This window comes from Oculina patagonica, chromosome 7, assembly GCF_052425735.1.
Source record: "Oculina patagonica isolate OP01 chromosome 7, crgOcupat, whole genome shotgun sequence".
NCBI lineage: Eukaryota > Metazoa > Cnidaria > Anthozoa > Scleractinia > Oculinidae > Oculina > Oculina patagonica.
The window spans coordinates 22,200,087-22,207,133 of record NC_135764.1 but is presented as its reverse complement, the minus strand read 5'-3'; the positions used below and the strand labels follow the sequence as shown (position 1 = coordinate 22,207,133).

Genomic DNA, 7,047 nt, shown 5'->3' with positions numbered 1-7,047 from the left:
ACTTTTTCGTATGAATTTATGCGACTCTGAAACTTGTCATTTATGTAAAACGCAGCCGCAAACATTGCCTCATCTACTCTACCGATGTCCAAAAATTTCTAATTTCTGGACTGCATTTCAAAAGTGGTGGTCCGAAAAACAACAAAATACAATTACTCTTTCAGAACGCGATATCCTTTACGGCTGGCATGACAACGCCATACAAACAAAAGATATTTTAAATTACATATCACTTGTAGCTAAGTATTATATCTTTTGTACGACCCAAGACTGCGATGATGTACCTTTTGACGGCTTTCCTCCTTTTCTAAAAAACAGATTGGATACTCTACAACATATTGCAGTTAGAAATAAAACTATTAACAATTTCGAATTAAAGTGGAAAGACTTTATGTAAGCTTATTTCCTTGTTTATTTATTTTATATTTTTTCATTTACTTTATTTTCCTATGTACCTGTACCTTTATTTTCATATGTAAATTGTAACAGTTTATAAACTACGTAACTTAATTGTAACTTACGTCTGCTCTTTTTTTTCTTACACTGTAACATTTGTACAATGTTAAAATGGCAATAAAGATATTAAAAAAAAAAAAAAAAAAAAAAAAAAAAAAATTATTATTATTATTATTATTATTATTATTATTATTATTATTATTATTACAAGTGAAACCGGTAAAAACAATATATAATTATATATTCCATAGAAAACAGGAAAATAAGAAAGGTTAAAAAAGTAGATTAGTGTGTATCAATCTGCAGCTTACTTTTATAAGTCGCCTCGTGTGACATGCGACAAACTATGTCGCTGCAACAGAATTTTGTCGCTATGTTGTGTTGCACGAATTCAAACTGGTTTGCATTTGTGCGACACGTCGCAGTGACAAAATGAGCAATGGCAGCAGCGCGTGTACACGTCTGCGACAAATTGCTGCGACAAAATATGAATTAACTAATGAGTGCGCGTCATGTATTTTCGCCATATTGAATATGGAAAACTAGTTTGCATTCCCACTCTTCCAAATTCGCTGTTTGTGCACCAAACAAACACCTTGTTGCAGCGACTTAGTTGTAAGCAGTACAGACGGAGCGACTTGTCGCCGCGACCTGTCACTGCGACTTGTCGCATAGTTTGTCCCGACCTTTACACAGCTATTGAAGACACTTTAGCCTGTGCTAGAGTAAATTTATGGTCTGCGATAATAATTTCATAACTTCTCTGTAATTTCATTATTTATATTGAAACAAAGGAGCAATTGTAGAATACCCCGCCATTATTCGTCTGGTCCCGTGGTCCACAGTCCACAGTGAAATTTAGTTGTTAAGTTATATTTCACTCATAACGCAGTCCGCAGTCATGCAGTTCATTGATCAAAATTGGATTTAACTATACGCCTGCCACCGCGATCCACAGTCCTGTAGTGTTTCATTTGAAAATAATACAAAGTCTGCTTATCGCCTGCCACCGGGGCCCGTAGTCCCGTAGTCGATTCCAAGAAATGCTAGTAAATGGTATAATCAGCAGCCACCCCGGTCCGCAGTCCCGTAGTGGATTTAAGAACAGTAGATATCCTGAACACAATATAAAGGCTAACCGCAAGCAACCTAATCACAGTCCGCAGTGTACCCAGAATTCTACATGTTAACAATATATAGTGTTGCCCTTACAAATATAGATAGCTAACCGTGAACAGGCTAACCAAAGTGCATATTAGGCTAACCGAAATGAATAAGTATGCCTCTCTAAACACAAAACATTCTGTCCCATGTGTTCACTATGGGACTGCAGACCACGGTGGCAGACAGGAAATGCGTGACTACAGACAGCGATGGCAGGCAATCTAAACACCAAACTTCATGTGTCGGACCGTGGACTGCGGTGTCATTAAAATCAGTTCCGCATGAAGTTTTAATATTTGTATGGTTACTGCGGACTGCGGTGGCAGTCATTTCAGTTATGCAAAAAAAGTGCCGGGGTATTCTACAATCATGCCAAAACAAAATAGTTTTGTCATGAACCCAGAATGGTTTCAAAACTTACATGTAATAAAGTGTCAGTATTCACATGTAGCCTTATTGGGTTCTGGGATGTTCATATTACATAAAAAGCTATAAATGTCTCACTAAAGTATATTCAGGTTTAAACTGGCAACATGTGGGAAATATCAATCATGTGACAATTTTATTACATTAACAATGTGTATTTTTGAGTTCATTTTGACTAAGAGGAATGTCATTGCACTCTTCAAGTCACCTGTAAATATAAACAAAACAAACAAAAACTGTTTATTTTGATGAAATTGCTATTTTTCCAGCATGCAGACTGTATATTAAATGGCCTTTTTCAGTGACGGTGTGAAAAAAAAACCTGACTGCTTTCATGTTGGGCTAGTGAATTCAATAATTTTTTCCACTTGCTAGATAGCCAAATGACATTTATGGATTTTTATTTTTTGTTGTTGATCTTTCCAGAGAAACATGGGACTTTGGGTAAGCATATAATGGTTTCACCTTGCACAGTCTACCTGGGTCAGGCCAGGAAGAAATCAATTTTCTTTGCACCCTTCCTTTCATTAATCATAATTTTGCAGAAAAAAATGTCAGTCTTCATTTGAATTTTTTACATTGCTACATGTATGCTACTGAAGGCCATCCAACAACTGAAAATACATGCCTTAAAAAAATGTCAAACAGCTTTTTTATAACGTAGGCAAATGTCTGGTCAAAAAATAGATCATTTAAAAATGTCTCAGGTAGTGAATGTGTGTAGAGAGGAGGATGGGAATTGCTGAGATTGGCTGAAGAGATCAATAACTGCCTGAACATGTTATAATCCATAGTTTAACTCACCAGTACTTCAGAAAGTCCTCAGTTCTGAATTCTGTAAATCCTGTTTACAAATTAGACATTCTAATAATCCCACAAATTACCTGTATACAACAAAATGCAAAAGAAACGTCAATCTATGTCTGGCAATACAATACACATCATAGAAAGATAGAAATTTAAACTTCAGAAATGGTCTCATTTATTTCTTTGCGGCCGGAAATGACCACATGGTCAATATTTTGACAAACATTTCCTCAAGTATAAATAATAAAAGGATGCGATTCTTATTAAATTGAAGTAGCTTAACATTCAGATGACAAATATAAATAACAACTACATGCCTCGACGAACTGAGTGACATTACTATGAAACATCGCCTCAAAATCTATTTTTTTTTTATCGTCGAGCTCGGCTTTAATTCCAGTGAGCTAAGGCCAGCTACGTTTTAGTACGATTCCATCTTTAGCACTTTTATAAATCTTCACACAAACGCCGATGACATAAGCTTAAGCCAGTCTTCAAAATGAAATTATAGTACAATGAGAAACGCTTACCTCAAGTGACCAGTCTCTGTTAGAAATGTTTGTGCGAAAAGCTTCCACCGTTTCTCCTCATTCCATATTACTCTCCAGTATCGGGAATACAAATAAAGGATATCGAATACCCTTTGTTTCGGGACTCGTGATCGCGTCAAGAAGAAAAAACATTGTCAAAACTATCCTATAGAACTAAAATTGCAAAATCTTTCCACAAGATCGATCGACGAGATCGACGCGACAGAGCTGAATAATGTCTGCGCGTGCGCCAGTTACCCGCGGTATGAATTGCGGGCTCGGGCGCGGGCTTATTTAAACTAACAGAAATTTAAGGATCTGAAACGGCTGGCACAAAAAACCGAGAAATAAGGACGTGGTTAAAAAAATAAGGTTTTAGTTTCCACTTTTGAGAAGAAACAACATTTTTCCAAAAAAATGAGGGGGTGTCGGCATTGTAAAAAAATTGTTCTCGCGCCGACAAACAGCCTTTCGAGGAAATTTTCGGTAAGTTGTCAACTCCGCTCAATTAGCGACAATTACCGACAATTACCGATGGTGTTTACGTTTTTTTACCGGCTTTTTTGGCCACTTTACCGTCTACTTCTTCAAATGTTGGTTTGCTGGTAAAAATTTAGGTCCCTACCACCAGCAAGAGCTTCAAACTTACGTACCGAAGTAAACTGTATTCTTTTACGACATTGATAAGCGATGGAAGGACAAGACAGTCGCTGCTTTCGCCGGTTTAAGGGCAACATTTGAAGAAACTAACAGATATATAAGTTAGCCTTTTCGACTTCCAAGGTGAAGAAAACTTGGAGTATCACCCTAGGATCAAATTGTGTAATGGTGTAAAATAAAATTTCACAAAAATGTCGAAGGCGTCTGTGAGTAAAGCAATATAAGCTTAAAACAAAACTAACTTGAGGCAGGTTGACCTAATCGAAACCTTTCCCAGAGAAGCAGTCTGCAAATATTTCAAGTCTGATCATTTTAAAAAGCAGCAATGAAGAACAGTTTCTAAGGGAAGAGAAAAGTTGTGCAAAGCTGAAAAGTGCAGCACCCTGCAAAAAGAACTAAATGTAATAATTTTAGCGTACCTCCCATTTGAATAATTCTTAGCATTATAATAGACTTTACTTTTACCCCAAGCTATAATTATGGACTGTAATGGGCCCCTAACTGTTTGAAAAGAAATGTCTTTTATTAGAATCAACTATTGACAGGAAATATTATTATTTATCAGTTTTATTATTAAAGCAGAGCCACAATCAAAATTGTGATTTGTTTGGTTGGTCACAAAAACCATCTGAACTACAAATTGGTCCATCTGGGGGATTTACGTGACCCATGTTTAGGTATAGGGGTGCTTCTGGGGGTTTGAAACCTCGACAGTTTAGGACACTAAAAACTAAAAATACCTACTTTGTGAAGGACAGCAGCCCCTCTTTTAGATTCTATTTCGGACAAAAGGCACATCAAAAATCATGATCATTTGTGCGCTGGGTTATATTGCTGATTGGGTGAATAAAGGACACTGACAACAATAACGTCCTGAAAGTATTTTAATGTCTGCTAAGTAGATAGAGATAAATGTTTTCTGATTTTGGATTGCTACATATTCAATGACAGTCTTGCAGTTATACCCTGTCTAGGAGGGGTTCAGACCCAGATTTGGACAGATATGAACTTGAAATTATATACCAGAGCTGGAGAGGTAAAAAAAACATACCCTATCCAGCAGTACCCCTCAGGGGTACATCAGCTGGTAAGATTATTGGACTTAGTACCACATGCCATGCCATGCTCAGCATCTAATAATCTGCTCTATTCAGAATTACACTGAGTTGAGATCACATACAAACATAGAACAAAGTCAAAGTAAAACAAAAGTCAGCCTAGCATGCAACACAAAATAAACCGCCTGTTCTGCAACACCGTCTTGCAGGCTACAATCAGCCCAACTATGTTTTGTTTTGGAATTTAAAATCATAACATAATTATTGTAATAACATAAAATAAAAAAATGAATAAAAAAATCACAAATGTCTTTGGTTTATCTGAGTTTATTCATTCTCTGCTGCATTGTAGAGATAACACTGAGTATTGCCCTGGCCCCAGTTGTTCGAAAGGTGGATAACGCTATCCACCGGATAAATTGCTATCCAGTGTATAAGTGTTAGCAAGACATACTACACTATCCAACGGATAGCGATTTATCCCATGGATGGTGATATTCACCTTTCGAACAACTGAGGCCTGGTGTACAAGCCAAAGCTCTTTACATCCAATGGTGATTTTGTATTTCAAAACCAGCTGGTTACCTGTGGAAGAAAATATGTTTTAGTTAATATGAAATTATTGCCATTACAATTTTCTGGTGTCCTCAGCTAGTGGTTTTTTTTTTTCACTTAAACCAATTAAGACTGACCACAACTTTGCCATTCAAAAGTCTAAAGTTACTGGCATAGTGCAAGTGCTCATAGACACTATGGTGACACAAACTCACCCACTTACAGCAAGCGGAAGCTGATTTTTCAGTCATGACATCATTAATCAGAATAATTTATTTCATGGTTATCCTTTTTTTGCTGATTTTGGTTACATCTGGAACACCTCACACGAGGATTAATATTATCCTGAAGAAGCTTGATTCTTAGGGATGATAAATATCTTTGCCAGACAACTTTGAAAGAAGTTTAACCTGCAATGCTTGTCAAGTGACAAAATTATCAATCCCAATTAATCAGTTGATATTGATAACACCAGTACACAATGCTTACAGACACATATTCTCAAATTGTGGTAAATTATGGAAGAAGTTTATAATTATAATACCCTGTCAGAAACTCATAAGGGTTTTCAACCCTTATGAGTTTCTGACCCTACATAATTGGTGCATTAACTTATTGAAGGGGTGACTGTATTTTAAGGTTGCACAGGTTATATAGTTTTTTAACCACGACAAGTCAACAGTCACCATAAGAAATTGTGAGAATTATAAGCTCCTATGTGAGCACTCCTTTCAAAAATAAAATTTTACCCCAAAATAAGCTTAATATGAGCTTGACCTCTTTCGACTGATCACAACGGGTCTATAAGCAAATATATTCTTTAATCACAAGTATTTTTCTCACTACAAAGAAAGCACAGGTAGCCAACACAAAGTTGAAGAAATATATGTGCGTTTTTTTACATGGAGCTAATATGTGAAACAGTACACAGCAACACTACAGTTTTCGTTTTGAACAGAACAGTGTGTACGCGTTTAGTGAACAATGCTGACATTATAACTGGATTTCACTTGACTAAAAATTCAATTATCTATTAAATTCTCACCTCTTAATCACTCCAATCTCCCTTGTTGTCATCAGTGGCCTCCAAACATCGTTTTTCCGCAAAAAAAAGAAACAGGCGAAGCGAAGTTCCATAGTTCAGGCGGTTGAATCAATTCAATGCTTCAAATATTTTGAATTACGTTACAACTGAGTTTTGTCGAATTCCCTGGCATTTCTGGGCCAGAAAACTTCGATGTGAACTCTGAAGTGTTTAAATTTTTAGCTATCGGAAGTAGGCAGAGGAACAATACGCGTTCTGATTAAAAAATGCGCCCGCAATACGGACCGCGGGGAATCCGTAAGCAGGGGGGGCACAGCTGAAACTCTCCCCAAGCGCCACTCCTTTG

The 7,047-nt window shown here is 36.8% G+C and overlaps 1 long non-coding RNA gene across 2 annotated transcripts; it reads right to left on the bottom strand.

The window, feature by feature from the left end:
• Positions 1-5,125: 5,125 nt before the first annotated feature.
• LOC144659794 (uncharacterized) lies at positions 5,126-6,832 on the bottom strand. 2 transcript variants are annotated; one of them, XR_013571964.1, is made up of 3 exons: positions 6,702-6,832; positions 5,880-6,074; positions 5,126-5,686 (listed from the first exon to the last, which is right to left on the bottom strand). It is a non-coding gene; the product is annotated as an uncharacterized LOC144659794 (long non-coding RNA). The 2 variants fall into 2 exon arrangements; XR_013571965.1 differs by lacking the exon at positions 6,702-6,832 and having other exon boundaries at positions 5,872-6,591.
• Between the last annotated feature and the right edge of the window lie 215 nt (positions 6,833-7,047).